At 41.1% G+C, this 16,843-nt stretch overlaps 1 protein-coding gene across 1 annotated transcript in view; it reads left to right on the plus strand.

Moving 5' to 3' along the window:
- The first annotated feature begins 604 nt into the window (after positions 1-604).
- Positions 605-16,843, plus strand: part of IL1RAPL2 (interleukin 1 receptor accessory protein like 2) — a 1,007,763-nt gene continuing 991,524 nt past the window's right edge. Inside the window, exon 1 of the mRNA XM_089684924.1 lies at positions 605-1,164. The gene's annotated coding sequence lies outside the window, so the exon portion shown is untranslated. The remainder of the gene's footprint in view (positions 1,165-16,843) is intronic.

Below are 16,843 nucleotides of genomic sequence, written 5' to 3' on the forward strand. Positions count from 1 at the left end.
CGTATGGGGGACACAGACGCTGACCACCAATGTATGGGGGACACAGACGCTGACCACCAATGTATGGGGAACACAGACGCTGACTGCCAATGTATGGGGAACGCAGACGCTGACCGCCAACGTATGGGGAACGCAGACGCTGACCGCCAACGTATGGGGAACGCAGACGCTGACCGCCAACGTATGGGGACACAGACGCTGACCACCAATGTATGGGGAACACAGACACTGACAGAGCATATGAGCAGTATTGGACTATGTGATGCCTTCTATGTGCCAGCATTTGTATGATCCTAGGCTCAAGTTTCCCAATGATGGCAAGACACATTTGCGTTTTTTTTCTTGTTTTGTTACATTGTAGACTGGGCTCCCTTACGGTTTTGCACACTTATACAGGGTGTCACGGCTGAAAAAGCTGATGTAAATGACTGGCTCGGAATGAAGTGCTGAGTGCGATGACGAATGTGTTGTATACTTCGGGGACTGCAGCAATATGTCACTGTAACTTTAAGCAGAATGTGAGTGTATGGAGCCTAGTGAGCCCTCCCCTCGCCGCTCAGCATTGGACTGCAGGCAGCTTGTCCATCAGACAGGGAAGTCAGCGGCGGTGTGCAGCGCTCACTACTAACAGAGAGGCAGCAGAGGCTGGGACCGGAGCGGCACCATCGGATCGGGGAAGGCTCTCCTGGATGGCAGCCCTCACCTCATATCATGGAATGTTCATTCACAACTCAGCCTGACTCCACTCTCTGCAGGAATGTACCATCCAACACGTGGCTGCGGGATAGACACACTCCATCCATGTGAGTTCCGCACAGTGACAGTTGCTGGAGTGACAGTTCATGGTGACGGAGAACTCATCGATGACTTGTCGGGGACATGGGGCACCGATCCCTGCTGCTGAGGATTATCAGTGAGCCTCGTCTTATAAAAGGGCAAAGCCTGTCTCAGCTGTCACTTTGTGATCCCGAGGACCTACAAAGCCATCAGAAGGAAAACACTTTATAAGTATTCCATACTGGACAGAAAGTTCAAGGTGGGCTCATCCTGGGGGGAGGACCTACATCCTGGGCCACAGATTCCTACAGGAACCTAAAACAAATGTATGGGATTGCTGAGACATTGCCCCCCCCTGGTCCTGAGCACAGTGTATGGAAGATTTAGGTAAGATCACTTCTCCTAGGATATATTTCTGTTCTTGATTGACAAAGTTGGGCTTAAAGTTTTTTTTTTTTTTTTTCTTTACAGTGTACAAAATTTGTCAGTACAACATTCGCTTGGCAGAGGTTTGTTTTGTGTATTTCAATATTTGCCAATTGATGTCTTCAGTGTTTCCAAAACAAAATCTCTCATTGTACAGCATTGAGATGGCAAGGCGATCTCCTCCTCCTATAGAAGAGTAATGAGGACAATGAGAGCCCCTGTAATTGTAGTAGTACCTCACTGCCAGTGCAGCTTTGGTATATGCAGGCGCCATGGAGGTAGCTGGTGGAGTGTAGCCATAGGAAGGATGGTGACAACAGGGGTTTGTAGCGGATCAGACTGCAAGGAACCTGCATTTGGTAGAATTGGTACTTGGAAGAAACCATATTCAGGGTAATGTGGTTTATATTAGAAACTGTCACAGAGCACTTAGAAGCAGCTCAACGTACTGTAAAGCAATGTTTGCAAAATAGTAAATAGTTCATGTGTCCAGGCTCTATAGTCTCCAATATCCTGTGTACGTAATAAGTGTGCCTTATAATTATAGTGAGCATGTATGTATGTGTGTAATATATATATGTGTCTCCTACTGTAGTGTTTTCTCAACTCATTAATCCAAACAGACCTGCCCTCAGCTGTGGTAATTACTGAGCCAGTGTTGGTAATTAAAGCACCTGTATAGAATAAAAGGCTAAAAAGAATTCCTTCACTAAGACTGGTGGCTAAGCAGTACTTATAAAGGTGACCTTAGATGATTAAAAGAAACAAAAACAAAACAATGGCACTTGATAAAGATCTGTTGAACATGCATGCGATAATGGCTTCATTGTATATAAATATTTCCTCCAATTCACACATTATCCATCGTTAACAACATAGTAAATTTTTTGCAAATTGGCGGAAATAATGGTAAAGATTTTTTTGAGCTTTGTACACCCTGCCACTCGCCAACCGTATTTAAAAGAGATCTTTTCTTTTCATTACTTGTACTTCCGGGCTTACATTTTTAACATGCACTGTAGTTTTTTTTCTGTTTCCGATTGATTCAGCAACTAACATTTAGGAAATCGATTGCTTATGCTACAGTGATCCAAGATGACGGTTTGCTTTTTTGCCATTTAAACTTTGCATCTCAAGAATTGAAATGAGCACACTAAGGTTTTGAAAGTCGAACAATCGAGCGTATCAAATGCTGTTTGAACATTTTTCTAAACACGTGTGGCCATCGTGACTCTGTGGGCCATTTAATGCAACTCTTTTATATTTGTCCATATTTTTTTTTTTTTTTTTGGTTACAAGAACCCACTTAGGGTATAAGTGCTCTACAATAGCCATTGTTCTTTAAGACTCCATTCACATCTAGGCATTTTATATCACATGCAGAATTGCTGCAATTCTTCCTGCAATCCAGAAATGCTCTGCAAAATTGACAAATCGCACCACGTTTTTTCTGGTAACATTCATTTTCAATGACACCTAAACCAGGGTACAATTCCACCATGACAATAGAGCAAATCTTCTCAAAAGAAGCTCCTGCCCCTTTTGGGTGACAAGCTCTGCATGATGTGGTTTTCCACAATTATAGGCAATTTATCATGCCAGAATTGCACCTGAGCTTAGATGCCATTGAAAATGAATGTCACCTGAACAAGAGTGGTGCGATTTGTCAGTTTTGGAGAGCGTGCACAATGCCTGGATGTGAATGGAGCCTTAAATATTTGCTGTGATACACCCACACACAATGTGTGTATATCATTTCTTTTTGGAATTAATAAAGTATTCTGAATCTGCGAAAAAAAAAAATCAATAAATATATATATATATACATATATATATACATACACACTTTTCTCATACTTTACAGCATTATGTGTTACCTTCTTTGACTTACAGGCTTCTAGTGAAACCATCTGTAGTGCCCCTTGCTACTAGTTACCTTGCATGGTCGCTGTTGCTTTTGAAAAGCTAAAAAAAACTGTAGGTTCTCTCTTAACAAGTCAGTTCTCATAAAAGTTACAAAATGAATAAATGATACAAGTGAATAAGAGCAACCTCTGATACAGCCTCTGTGTTTGCTTTGTAGGGAACTTAAAACTTATTATGACTTTGGGTATATGGACTTTAGCCCTGGTTCAGCACTGTTGACGGTTCCAAATCGCATGACAAGTCGCACCCTATTGTTGGCAATCAACCATTCAAATCGGTGTGATTCCGACTTTGCAGTGCTGCACTGATTTGAAAAAATGTTCCTGCACTATTTTTTGTGATTTCAGGTGTGACTTGTGTAGACATCTGTGCATGAAGTAAACAGATATCAGGCAAGGTGCACTTGAATTCGCACTGACCTGCAACTTGAAGTGAAGTTGCACGATTTCAAAGTTGGATTCAGTGTGAACCAGGGCTTAGTAGCTGCTCTGAATTTACGGCCAGTTTACACTACAAAAAAATGCACTCCTGATCCATTCCAGATGTTTCAGCATGCACGTTTTTAACACATTTTTTATGTGTTACTGTGCATAATTGTTGCATTTTTGATGTGTTACCAAATGCATTCCAGATTATTTGTTTCTTCTCTTTTGCTGTTTTTTTCACTGTACTGGGGTCCAATGCATTTTTTTGGTTGCATTTTTGGTGTGTTCAAGTGTTTTTTTGATGTGTTTTTATCATGTTCCAGTACAGTTCAGTGTAGGAAAACTGCAGTGTGTTTTATTTTTTATTTTTTTTCTGGAAGTGTGATGACCTGGAACTGACCGCACTGGTGTGAACTATGCCATTGGAAACTATATAACCTACTTTCCATGTGTTTTTGATGCAGAAAAACCACACTGGACTGTGTGTAGAGTGAACTGACCCTTACATCATGCCTGTGTACTTTTGTCTGAGTATGTTTGTTGTTGGTGACTTCAGCTTTCAGGTTTTTTTTGTTAAAGCCTAATTGAACAAGCTGAAGTTAGAATCTGGTTACCATGCACAGCTGCACCAGATTTTTGCAATCTCCAGTTTTAGTAAATCAACCCTTGTATAGTGGTAATGAAATTTTTTTTTTTTTTTTTTTTTCCATTATTAAAATTGATTTATGAAGCATGTTCAAAGCCCTTTATAGGTAAAGTATTCCCACTGCCAGCATTTTACGTTTTGTTTCTGCTGGCATGACATTACTTAGTTTTATTAGTGTTTGAACTATTTTTATAGGTGATCACACAGTTCTATGTAGGTATAGTGGTGGTCAGAGAGATCACAGCATGCTGGAAAATCTATGCAGCCAGTTTTCTCTGTGAAACAGTCCTATTGCTGTGCATGTATTGCAAAAGAAAACTCACGGTAGTTATGCCAATCATTTTCAGGTTGGTTGAATCTCCTAAACTCCGCTGAGATCTTTTCTATCTATGACCAGGTTTACAAAATGATAGGTGAAATATTTAAGGGTCAGACTATTGTGCTTGCTAATGGGATTTTCAGAGCCTCATTGCCCCTACACTGGTTTTGGGATTAGCAATTGCCTGTAATAGGCTGAACTGGGTATGCTAGACTTCTACACGTCTAGATTTATATTATTAATAGTATTGATCATTTTGGAACATATCTAGTTCTCTTCTAGTTCAGACATCCTCCATTTAGAGTTATTTATTGTTTTTTGACATCTGTGTTTCATTTTTATAGCCTCCCTGTGAAGGATGCTGTTTTTGCTCAGGACTGCTGACATTTTAACTTCCTTGCACACACAGCTGCTGTGATTTAAGAATATAACTAGGTGCAGAACACTGGGGTAAATCAAACTTTATCCAGGCAATAAGACAAGCAATCATTTTAGCCCAGGCTATTACGGCCAAGTCTGCTTTGCAGATTTCTTATCGAGCATTTAAAAACATGTAATTCTTTCTAGCTTGAACTGGCCCTTGTTCCATTTTGTTTACATGTTAACCACTTCAGGACCAGGGTCCCCCTACCTCTTCCAATGTGATGAGCATTTTTTTTGGACAATAGAATTTAGAGATTTAGCAAATCTTTTGCTACTGAGAGATTTAAGCAGGCAGTTTTCACTTATATGAGCAAAATTATAACATGAATAATCACTAGAAATTAGCATTTGATTGAAACACACAGAGGAGTAGAGCAGATAATTGTTAATAATAGTACTATGCTCCAAAGATGTGCTATTATATGCAAACTGTTCACCAGAGGTTTTTTTCATAGCGGATTTAGTAGCATTGCCTGTGTGTGCCCCACCACTTTCTGACAAATTGTCTTTTTAGGCTAGAGCATTGGTCTCCAAACTGTGGCCGGTGGGCAAGATATGGCCCTTTGCTTGCCTCTATACATCCCTTGGGACACTAATAATCTCACTGACACCATTAATGGGGTACTATTTCTTCCACTGACACAATCGATAGGGCACTGTTCCTCCTGCTAAGTTCAATGATGGGGCACAATTCCTCCAATTGACACCAAGGATGGGGCACTATTTCTCCCACTGACACTGTCAATGGGGCTCTATTCTTCCCATTGATACCAAGCAATGGGGCATTATCCTCCTGCTAAAATCAACAATGGGGCACTATTTTTCCTGTTAAAACCAATGATGGGGCAGTGTTTACTCCCACCGATGCTGAGACATTTTCTACTCACACTGGCCACAGTCCAGACCCCCTATAACCTGAAGGTCAGTACATTGGCCCTTTGTTTAACCACTTGCCTACTAGGCACTTTTACCCCCTTCCTGCTAAGGCCAATTTTCAGCTTTCAGTGTTGTCACACTTTGAATGACATTTGCGCAGCCATGCAACACTGTACTAAAACAAATTGTATAATTTTTTTTTTAGATAGAACTTTCTTTTGGTTGTATTTAATCACCACTGGGTATTTTATTTTTTGCTAATCAAACTAAAAAAGACTGAAAATTTTGAAAAGTGTTTTCTTAGTTTCTGTTATAAAATTTTGTAAACAAGTAATTTTTCTCCTTCACTGATGTGTGCTAATGAGGCTGCAGTGATGGGAACTGATAGGCTGCACTGGTGGGCATTGACAGGCATTACTGATGGGCACTGAAAGACAGCACTCGTATATGGCACTGATGGGGCTACACTGATTATCAGTGCCCTGATACTCAGTGTAGATGTACCCTCTGAGGAATGCTGCTTTAGCAGCTCTCCTCTCCTCACGCGATAACCGGCATTTTCTATTTACGTGCGATCAGCTGTGATTGGACACACGATAGAGCCTGTGTCATCGGCTCTTTACTGCGATCGGTTATCCGCTGTGTCTCAGGGACACAGCACCACCGATCGTCATGTGCCTCTGGGGCCGCACATGTGCAGCTAGAGTGGGAGGACACCATTATTTGAATAGGCTACCTAGAACACCTGCAGCATTTTTTGTATTGTACCACAATGCACAGTAGTGCATTACCATGTGTAACTGCAACGTGAAAGGGATTTTAATCTCTCTTTAATTTCCAACTAATTATGCATTTTGTTAGGGTGGAGGTTGGGGAAGGGGGTTCAGCCCCCGAAACGCGTCAGCTATCCGCATCATTAGACACAGTTGTATTGTGACTGTTTTTGTGGATCACTCATACTGCCTATAATCACGTTGGTTTGTGAGTATACATCCTTTTTTATTAAATTACGTGGTATACCACGGTAATGCACGATGAGAGTGCACCCTTGTTTGTTTTCATTTACCAGTGGTCAGATTTCCCGATCTCAGAAGGGCAGCACCTCTTCGATTGGCATTTTGGCAGTTCCTTGGTTTGCATGAAGATTGGAGCGCTGGTTTCGTTTGTCTATCTCTTGGAGGTTGGGGGATGCAGAAAGGCCTTATTAATAATTTAGAAGGAGATGTCAAAATGTTGTATTTAGGCCCCTTTCACGTGAGCGAACTGATCAGGTACGCCTGTCCATTTTTCAAGCGGACCTGATCGGATGCTCCATTGCTCTCTATGAACGACAGGTATAAATGGACATGTCCGTTTTACACCCCTGCATCTGATCCTGCCCGCTAAAAACAGATGGCTGGGGATCTGTTCCCCATCCATCTGGTGGATTGGATCGGATGACAGTTGGATGGAAACAGCCAGGTGGTCTGTTTCCATCCGACAGCCCATAGGAGGCAGCGCTCTGTGTCTGCTTCTGCTCTGCATAAGCAGAGTGGATACAGACCTGTCATCCTGTTGCTCAGCGGGGATCAGTGGGCAGATCCCCACTGAGCAAGTGGATCCACTGACAGGTCCACTCTGTCTATAAGGGGCCTCATTGTCTTTATTTAGGACAACAAGTTAGAAAAATAATTCGGTCACATTTTCCAAATGCTACTTAACGCAAACATGGATTTTAAAGCAGAACCACACTGCATCTGAGAGCCACAAATCGAAAACGCTATGCAATTTATATTTAATATTCAAAGCAAACGTATTTATTCATGTCTCCATACTTTGCTGAGCGATCTCATTGAACACCCCCTAGAATTTCTGGCTGTGGCCATCTTGAGTAAGGGCAGATGATTCAAGTAGCATTTCATTCTTGGAATTCATCTGTCCATAGCTCAGGCATGCATGCAGGAGGGTGTGTTTAGCTGAGAATACCCCTCCTCTGCTCCGACTGACTGATGGGATGTATGACATCATTTGTCTTGGCATGGAAACCAGGAACAAAACAATATAAATGTATTAAAAAAAAAGTTTAAAACAGGTACATATGACATATTTTTGTATTCTGGGTACATGCATATCACACAAGTGTGGTTTCTTTGTTACTTAGGAAGTGTTAAAGGCTAAAGACAAAGTTCTATTTCCATATGGGAAAGTTTTTTTCCCTTTTAGGTTCCATGCACACTGGCACCTCTCAGAGGAGTTTTTGCCTGTAAAAGTAACTAATGTTAGCCTATGTGTCCATGCACATTAGGTAGTATAGAGGCATTTAAGTTCAGTGTTTAGAGGTAGGAAAAAACACCACCAGGCATATGAGATGAGATGGGGGGGGGGGGGGGGGAGTTAAATCCCAACTTGGAGTTGGGCTGTAAACACTGCCCATTCAGCACAGACTTACATGATCATTTCCAGTTCCAGCATTTTTATAGGTCAGCTAGTTTGACTGAACACAATGTAATTGGGCTCTGTGGACCCAGTTAACAAATTTGAGTGGGGAATCTGGTTATGTATCAAGGTTGTAGTGTATATATATATATGTGTGTGTGTGTGTGTGTGTGTGTGTGTGTGTGTGTGTGTGTGTGTGTGTGTGTGTGTGTGTGTGTGTGTGTATATATATATATATATATAGATAGAGAGAGAGAGAGAGAGAGAGAGAGAGAGAGAGAGAGAGAGAGAGAGAGAGAGAGAGATTTGGCCTGTGCATGTCTGACATGCATTGTCTATCCAAGTTGGGGTAAATTCTGGATTCCAAGTGGTCTAATAATAAAAGATTTTTTGGAGAAATGTTGCACATATGCCCAGCCCAATGAATTCTGGCTGTATTTAGCTTAAAGTGGTTCTAAAGGCTGAAGATTTTTACCATCATGAATTCTATGCATGAAAGAAAAAACCCTTCTGTTTGCTGCTCCCCCACAGCCCCCATAGTACTTACCTGAGCCCCCTCTCGTTGCAGCGATGTGCAGGGTAGCCCCAGGTCTCCCTGTCCTCATTTGCTAAGACACAGCAGCGGGAGCAATTGGCTCCCACTGCTGTCAATCACAGGGAGTGGGGGGAGAGAGCTGGAGTCGGGCCAAGCCGCAGCTGTATGTGTCCTATGGACGCATAGAGCGGGGCTTAGGAGCGAGCGTCCACCAGTGCCCCCAAAGCAAGCTGCTTGCTACTGGAGGCACTGGTCAAGGGGGAGGAGCCAGGATTGTCAGCGGGGTACCCAAGAAGAGGAGAATCAGGGCTGCTCTGTGCAAAATCACTACACAGAGTGTGTATGTATAACATGTTATTAAAAAAAAAACCAAACAAACCAACCTTTAATAACACTTTAATACAGTTATTTCCTATGATTGTCTTCTCCATCTAGTGCAATATTTTTTCTGAAATCCCTAAATCAGGAAAAATACTGTGTCATGACTATTAGATGAAGCTGTTGACCCTAGAGAAACCTGTATCAAGCACAATACAGCTCTGAATACCTTTTAGGGTCGGGCAAATGTGTATTACATTCACCCAACAATTTGTTTAATAAATAGCCCCCCCCCCCAAGTGATTTACCAATTCAAGCAAGGACAAACAGATGCCTCAGTGCTCATTGTTCTTGTTGACCTACTGCATCTGCCTATCTTTGATCATTACTGACTTTTGTCATTGCTGCAAAGCAATCATTTAAAGCATTCACATCGTTTAGATTTTTCACACATTATCAATGCTTCTTTGATTTCCTTATATTTCCTTCTTTGATTCAAGAGGTACTGTAGTATGTAATAGTGCCACTTGACAGCTAACGTTACGGTAAGCATTACCAAGTGCATCAAGCTCTGTGTTTACGAGGCAGACTTAAACACTTGTACATACATTGCAGCACACATTGAAACTTTATCGTGAGCGTGGAGGCCACTGCTGTGATCTGCTCATTCTTCTGTCATTAGGCATATGGTAGCTCTGCCTGTAGCTGCTTAATAAAAGGCCACCGTACACCAACTGTATAATTTTCTTAGACTGTTATATGTAAAGAGAATTTAAAACATTTATGGATTAAAATGTAAAAGGACTTTAAAGCGTATTAGAAGAGAAGATGTTTAAATCTAAGGTGGCAGATTGGGTAGTAGTATTTTCCAACACACAGTTGATTTTCTTTCATAATAATCCCATAAAAGAATACTACCTGTTGTGAATTTCTGCCCATCTTTCCCCTGACATGGCAGCTAGCACAGAAGAGCAATAGGCTGCATCGCAAATCCTAAATGTCAAATAACAAATTTAATTCACAGTCCAGCACAAGAAGAGGCATATTCTAGTAACTGTTGAAAGAGAAGCCTGCCTGTGTTAATACACAGGCACACTTGGCCATAGTTTTCACATATAAAAAGAATAAGTGAGCACTAAAAGTCACTGTAGCAGCTAGAACACCAAAAGGCACCAATTAACCTCCAAAAAGTTCATATAAACAAAGGGTGCAGAGCTAGAATTAATGGCATAAAATATTGCACATAACATAAACATATATTAAAGTGCAAATCAGAAAAAACGTGACTTATTTGTCAAACCACACAGGTCACTGTGTGACCATAAAGTGCGAAAGCAAAATACTATGCAATATTCATTCATGAGCACACATATATACACAGATAAGCTTTTGCATAAAGTCCCAAATTCAAGCGTGAAACAGTCTTATAAGGTGCATGGAAGATCTCCAGGATTTCCTATAGCTGGTATCAATATCCAGTAAGTGATGGTGTATCCAAATAAGTATATAGACTGCGCACTCACCAGATGCACAATCAGTGAGCGCATTTAAGAGATAATACTCTTAAGTCTCTTAAATGCGCTAACTGATTGCGCATCTGGTGAGCACAGTCTATATACTTATTTGGATACACCATCACTTACTGGATATTGATACCAGCTATAGGAAATCCTGGAGATCTTCCAATCTGTCCAACTGTCTTCAGTTCCTGCTTGTTCTTGGGGCATTTTCCCTTCACTTTTGTCTTCAGCAAGTGAAATGCATGCTCAATCGGATTCAGGTCATGTGATTGTCTGGGCCATTGCATAACATTCCACTTCTTTCCCTTAAAAAACTCTTTGGTTGCTTTTGCAGTCTGCTTTGGGTCATTGTCCATCTGCACTGTGAAGCGGCGTCCAATGAGTTCTGAAGCAATTGGATGAATATGAGCAGATAATATTGCCCGAAACACTTCAGAATTCATCCTGCTGCTTTTGTCAGCAGTCACATCATCAATAAATACAAGAGAACCAGTTCCATTGGCAGCCTGTCAGGGCAGGAGCTGTGGAATGGACAGGCAGGCCTAATGGCAGGGTCACGCACCGACTGACGACAACCACCACCCACAGACCGGAGTCCCTCAGGGCACGGAGTCTAAGCCCCAGGCTGCCTTTCACCAGGGCCCCTGATGGTGGGGATGGACTTGACGCAGCTAGGGACCAGGTCGCGGCCCCCGAGAAACCCCAGCTGCGGTAATGGCTGCCGCCAATGGCGTATAGCTGGTAGGAACCAGATGAGAACGATAGCGTAGTCGGACAGGCCGGGGCGATAACAGCGGGACAGACAGTACAGAACGGTAGACAAGAATATAGAGGTCAAAAGCCGGGTTCAGCAACGGGAGGTCAGATAAAGGGATAAGGCTGAGAATAGTCTAGACAAAGCCGAGTCAGTTTCCAGGAGAGCCACGAGAGTAGAATAAGAGCTTGCAACAACACTATCAAACAGGACACGAATGCAAAGAGCAAGTGCAGACAACAGGCTTAAATGTGCTCAACCACACCCCTCTGGGGGATGGACCGCAGAGGCCTGAAAGCATAAAAGGCTCCCACCATACTTTGCAGAAACCCAAGATGGATGCCAGCACATGGAGCAACATAACCTCTGGGAAAAGGTAGGACCTTGACACAGCCATACATGCCCACGCCATGACACTACCACCACCATGCTTCACTGATGAGGTGGTATGCTTAGGATCATTAACAGTTCCTTTCCTTCTCCATACTCTTCTCTTCCCATCACTCTGGTACAAGTTAATCTTGGTCTCATCTGTCCATAGGATGTTGTTCCAGAACTGTGAAGGCTTTTTTAGATGTCGTTTGGCAAACTCTAATCTGGCCTTCCTGGTTTTGAGGCACACCAATGGTTTACATCTTGTGGTGAACCCTCTGTATTCACTCTGGTGAAGTCTTCTCTTGATTGTTGACTTTGACACACATTTTTCAGCCTAATGATGGCTTGCTTCACTGATAGTGACAGCTCTTTGGATCTCATCTTGAGAGTTGACAGCAACAGATTCCAAATGCAAATAGCACACTTGAAATGAACTCTGGACCTTTTATCTGCTCATTGTATTTGGGATAATGAGGGAATAACACACACCCGGCCATGGGACAGCTGAGAAGCCAATTGTCCCATTACTTTTGGTCCCAGAGTGGGAGGCACATATGCAAACTGTTGTAATTCCTACACCATTCACCTGATTTGGATGTAAATACCCTCAAATTAAAGCTAATCCAAGACCCCAAACTAAAGGGACACTCTAACACAAAGCCCTTAATGGCCCAATGGCAACTTAAAGTGTTGCTAAACCCACAACAGTACAATCGGTCTGTATATGCAGTAAAGCATGCTGGTTATACATACTGTGGAACGCCTCTGCATTGTGTAAAAAGGCTGTTTGATCCTGTCATCTCTGATCCTCCCCTTCTACTGTCCCCACTATATCGCCTGATGGAAAAGAGACTCGGGGACAAGCTCCACATGCTCAGTTTGGTGTGTATTACCAGAGTTTGTTTTTTATTTCTTGGGAGGGTGCATGTGATCAGCACAGGACCATTCGGCACTGTGCAGACTGGGTCAGGGGTCCTGCAGCCTCATAGGGGAGAATGAAAACCTCTCCTACAAGTTGTATTCAATGCTCTGCTGGACACTGATAGAAGTCACAAGACTTCTCAAATTGCTGATGAGAAAAAGTATTTAGCAGTTTATATTTACTAAAATAAATGCATTTCCATGCTGTGTTTACTGTGGGAGACCAGATATAGTGAATACAGGGTCCTGGGTTTAGTAACATTTTAAACCATAGTTGTGCATTATTCACTGCTCAGTTGCAAAAACGCATTAAAAGCATTTGTGTATGTTTACTGCATTATTGTTGCGTCTCCGGTGTGGTTTTCACCTGACACTCAAAAAAAAAATCAGCTGCGGGTGCATTTTTGCTATGCTTTTTTTGGTGCGTTTTCTATTCATTTCAATGGGAATGTGCGTTTTTTGATGCGTTTTTGCCACGGGTGCTTTTTCCATAAATTTCAATGGTGAGAAATGTTTTTCTTTTTACTGCACCAAACATGCAACAAAAATGAAACAAGCAGGACTTGTTATTCACTTACAACTGACGAATGTGAAGAGTTTCATAGGATTTAATGGTCATGCTTTTTTCTTTTTTTTAATGCAAACACGGAAGAAAAAGGGATCAGTGTAAAAGCAGCCTTAGGCCTGTTTCTCACTATTGCGGCTCTGTGAGCCGCGTTTGTATGGACATGGCAGCCCATTTGTTTGAATGGGCTGCTGTTCCTGCAGGAAAAAGGTTCCTGCACCATGTTTAAAGCACAGCATCAGGGAAAGTTTTCTGTGGTTCCTGCAAATGTGCTGCATTTTTAGGTGCTGTGGAAGTGCCATTAAGAAGGAATGACAGCCTCATGTGTTTATATAAAACAGCACGTGGCTGCGGGTGGTTGTGGGTGCAGGATCAGGTGCAATTTCCCCCACCAGCAATAGTGTGAACCAGGCCTTAGTCTTTTTTTTTTTCAATACATTTGCTTGATGTAAATGTTTTGGTGTAGTCCCTTTTTAAAAAGTCTGGACTTTAGGGGACCTTTATCAATCTGGTCACACCCCAACGTAATGTTAAACAGAAGTAGTGATATAGGTTTTTGGACTGATTTTACTATCAGATTTCAGTTTAATTCATAAGTTCCTCCCACAGCTGTTCTAAAGTAGCAGTCCAACAAAATAAAACTTGACCCTGACCACTTCTTAAATGCATATCTGTTTAGAGTACAAATCTGTCTTGTTCTCGGTGCTATATCTGTCTTGGTTTTTTGTCCAGGATTCTAGGCGCAGTCACAGATATACATACAATTTCTTGCATATACAGTAGTTTACTAAATTAAAATGATTAATTGTGCCACCAATTTGCTTGGTAAATGCCCCCATTGTGTTTTGGAGGGTCAGACAGGTCTTAGTTTTTAAGGTTTTTTGTAACTGAAAATCCCAACATACACATTTCTTTCTACAATGCTGAATGGTAGTCAGTGTGAAATGTTTCTATTACACAAAAGGGTGTATTTATAAAGCAGGGAATGCAAAGTTTACCATACATTCATTGCAATTTAAAATTTCTACTACAGCATGTTTCACCTGCAGTGAATATCGCATTCACTACTTATAAGTATGTCTCAAAGGACCACTTTTAGCATTTTTTTTTTTTTTTTTTGATGGAACATCTCACTGGTATGATTCTTTTGACCCAAGAATTTAAGTGAGCAGCTGTTGTAATCCAATGTATAAATTAAAATCATCTTTGTGCCACTTTCCCTGAGGTGAAAAAACAGCTATTGAAGTGTAATGCATATATTGTACAAACTGAACACCTGAAACCACCAAGGTATGGTGAAGAAATATCAATCTTGCGGCAAAGTAGGTGCAGTGGGACAAAATGAGGTTAGTTTATTGTGAGATCACCAAAATGGAACCTGTCCCTAACCTGTTCTTATCACCTTCAGGATCAGGAGTATATTGTCTGTGTGTGCCCTTGTAACTGGAACTACTTGGGTCAAAGGGCTTCTTGAGATTTTTGCATTTGTTTATTCAAATAATGTATATACACTACTGTGCAAAAGTTTTAGGCAGGTGTGAAAATATGCTGTAAATGAGGAATGCTTTCAGAAATAGAAGTGTTTTATCTTTTTTTTTTTTTATCAATTACCAAAACAGAAAGTAAATGAACAGAAGAGAAATCCAAATCAAATCAATATTTGGTGTGGCCACCCTTTGCCTTCAAAACAGCAACAAATCTTCTTGGTACACGTGCACTTTTTTTTTAAATGGAACTCAGCAGGTAGTTTTTCCAAACATCTTGAAGAACTAATCACAGATCTTCTGTGAATGTAGGCTGTCTCATATCCTTCTGTCTCTTTATGTAATCCCAACATCAATGATGTTGAAATGAGGTCTCTCTGGGGGCCAAGCTGTCATTTCCAGGACTCCTTGTTCCTCTTTATGCTGAAGCTAGTTTTTAATGACATTGGTTATATGCTTGGAGGGATTCTCCTGCTGCAGAATAAATTTGGTGGCACTCGCACACCTCCTGATGGTATCGCATAAGCCTGTATACCTGTATTTCTCCGCATTGATCCTGACCAAACCTCCAACTTCATTTACAGTAATGCAGCCCCAAACTTGCATGGAAACTCCACCATGCTTCACTGTTACCTATAGACACTCATTATTGTACCAATCTCCAGCCCTTTGGCAAACAAACTATCTCCTGCTACAGCCATATATTTAACTTTTTGACTCCTCAGTCCACAGCACCTCCCGCCATTTCTTTGCACCCCAGTTCCTATGTTTTTGTGCATATTTGATTAGCTTATCCTTGTTTCCACGTCAGCGGTATGGCTTTTTTGGCTACAATTCTTCCATGAAGACCACTTCTGGCCAGACTTCTCTGGACAGTAGATGCTTGAGCTTGTGTGCTGTAAATAGAGTGAAATGAGGTGATGTGGATCCTCTTGTGGCTATTTTTATTGAATAGGCATATACATCTATGCTCTGTGTAGTTAAGGGATTTGTTGTTTTTGTATTTCTTGTTGAAAAGATTTTCCTACCTGTCACCTTTTGTCTGCTCAAAATTGGAGGTGCAGAGATGACAATACATATGACTCCTTTCAGAAATCAGAGGCATCTGGATTTTTAATAGAAGCGTTCCTGATTCTTCATTTGCTTGATAAATCTCTATCCTAGTATACCAATTACATTCTGCTGATTGACAGCACAGGTCAAGCAAGGTAAAGCTCCATATGCATCATCGCAAGCAGAGGTTTTTCTCCTCATCAGATCTATTAACTGTGATATGCTAAACCTGACCACGTGCAGCTGGTTAGAGGAAGCATTAAGACACAAGACCAATAAGTTGTTTTGCATCAAGGGTTGAATGCTAGTGCAGTAATTTTTCATTCAAGTTGTTGAAAATTTAACTGTCAAAAATGTCTTGATTTCTATTAGGAAAAGTGATTTTTAGAACATAATTCAGTTGCTAGAAACTGCATTGCTCGGCCCATGGTGCTAGGTAAAAGCATAACTTACTATTTTGTCATTTCTAATATGTGTAAAACATTTTTTGATTTCATATGAGCACAACATTTAAAATCAGTTTTGCATCTGGTTTACTAGAAAACTATTTCCAAAAATATCATGTTTGTACATTTCGCAAAACGGTTTCTTTTTATAATTGTATTTTCACAGAACAGACAGATATTAAAGCAGTAGTAAAGTCTACTTTTTGATTTATACAACCCCTGGCAACAAGTATGGAATCACCACTCTTGGAAAATGTTCATTTAATTTTGCAGAAAAAAAAACTAATCACAGACATGCCTCAAAACTATTTTCATTTAACATTCCAAGCTTCTGGCTTTAAGAAACACTTAAAAAAAGAAAGCAAACTGTAGTCAGTTGCTACTGTTTTTGCAGATTAAGCACAGGAAAAATATATGGAATCACTCAGTTCTGAGGAAAATATTGTGGAATCATGAAAAAAATGTTACAGTACACCACTAGTACTTTGTTGCACCACCTCTGACTTTTATAACACTTTGAATTCTCTGATGCATGGATTTAACGATCGACAAACACTATTCTTCATCATGCCGGCTCCAACTTTCTCTTATTGCAGTTGCCAGATCAGCTTTGGAGCTTGGAGTCTTGTCAGACCATTT

Source organism: Staurois parvus, unplaced genomic scaffold (genome assembly GCF_062004578.1).
Source record: "Staurois parvus isolate SC_StPar_1 unplaced genomic scaffold, SC_StPar_1.0 ptg000361l, whole genome shotgun sequence".
Lineage (NCBI taxonomy): Eukaryota > Metazoa > Chordata > Amphibia > Anura > Ranidae > Staurois > Staurois parvus.